Raw genomic sequence first — 2,063 nt, forward strand, 5'->3', positions numbered from 1 at the left:
AAGTAGTTTTAAAAAATTTCTAGTCATACTGCTAGGATCTCTGCATTGTGGCAGTTTATAGTAATGTCTAACAGTGGGGCATCATGCCGCATACATATAGCACGATGTCCCACGCAGTCACATTATCATGACACCAGGCCGGCCAAGTCCTAACACTAGCCTCTTAATGCTGAGCGCCAAACGAGACAGCTGTATGTACCATTTTTATGTCTTTGGTATGACTCTGTCGGGGTTCGAACCCACGACCTGCTCGCATCAGAGGCGGACGCCCTAACCACTAGGCCACCGGAACGGTCCTGAATAAGATACAGTATTGTTCTAAGGTAAACATTTCTGTATTTTAAATAATGTATTTATTTGCATGATCCTAAGAGATCAATATTAGTTTGATCACGGACACAAATAAAATACCGCAATGCTTACCATTTGAAAAGAGGCAATTGTCACCAGAATATTCTGTTCAAAATAATATTAATTTTGTACACAAGAGATACCACCCCTGTGTTTACATGACTCGCGATATGCCGGCCTATTCTGCACAGTCGAGTAATTAGGTCAGATTTATAGCTGGTTTTACAAAATTCAACGTAACAATGCCAGTAAATGGCAAAAACATATTAAGCAAACAAAACCGATCTTGTAAAAAATATATTGAAAGTTCAACATTTTATAAACAGTAGCTATTATGTGGAAGATAGACAACAATGAATATATATAAAGTGTTTATAACGTCTCGTTTTGGGGTTTAACAACGATTACTATAAACACCGAAATACACTAAAAAAAACTGAAATACACACGTATTTACATGTGTTTTGTTGTATATATCAGTGTACACACAGGAATTGTGGTTTGTTTTTGTTTGAATAATAATATAAAGCAAAATAAATATGATTTTTGTGATTTTGGTATGAATTATTTACTTTTTTCTTGTTTATAGAGGAATTCATGTGATGGCGTCACTCGATCATCCTTGAGTCGACTGCTATGATAAATAGAGAATCGAAGTAATACACACACAGAATGAAAGTGAAAATAATCAAAAGTATTCGCCGACATCATATTATATATTTACTTTAACTTTTGAATAATATATAATATGAATTAAACCAACTTACACTCTCCGTTCTGGAGATCACCTCAGTTTCGGAACGATCAGTCTTTATCATACCCCCACCCCTTTCCCGATTGGAACGATTTGATACCTGTCCAATAAAGTACGACCGATTGACGAGTGCTATAACTAGGAGAAAAGTATCAAAATCGCTCGAATCATATTTTATTTTGCTCTATATTACTATTCAAACAAAAACAAATCATAATTCCTATGTGTACACCGTTATATACACCGAAAACATATAATTACATGTGTATTTCGGTGCCCCCCCCCCTCCCCGTTTTTTCAGTGTATTTCGGTGTTTATAGTAACCCGTTTAAAATACTGAAGAATTCAGAAACAGACTATCCGCCGGGGAATATCTTGAGAATCCTGTTCTAGCGGCTAGTTGACATGTTGGATAGCAGACGATAAAGAACGTGTGGGACAATTTCTTGCAAACTTAGAAACTTGGATTAAGATGCAGTAATGTTCTAAAGTAAACATGTCCGTCTTTTAACTAATTTATATTTTTGTATAATTCTATAGTACAAGTCACACGGGTCATGTAGGCATTCAACACCGACTATTTCAGTAATGGGTGTAAGGTTTTAGAATTTGATTCTACATACCTTTAAGTGGCAAGGATTCACTTCATTTGGATTCGTATATATCCATATTCATTTGGAAGGTCATTATTTAAACGCCCCGAGAGGTGCATACGGCAAAATCAGTGTTAAAGTACGTATACATTTTTGGACGAAATGAACCTAATAGGCTTTACTGGGTTACAAGTTCAAGAAGGTCATGGAGTTGGTCTTCGTGTTGATATTTAGAAATCACATTTTTATATGTATTATGAGTGGAAATGTGGGCTATTTTTGTCCATTGTATAAATATCACTTTCCTTAATTAAAGGACTATCGTTCTCTCTTGAAACAAATTGGATTTTCGACCAAAAATAACA

The sequence above is a fragment of the Sinohyriopsis cumingii genome, chromosome 15, assembly GCF_028554795.1.
Source record: "Sinohyriopsis cumingii isolate HCF-2022 chromosome 15, ASM2855479v2, whole genome shotgun sequence".
NCBI lineage: Eukaryota > Metazoa > Mollusca > Bivalvia > Unionida > Unionidae > Sinohyriopsis > Sinohyriopsis cumingii.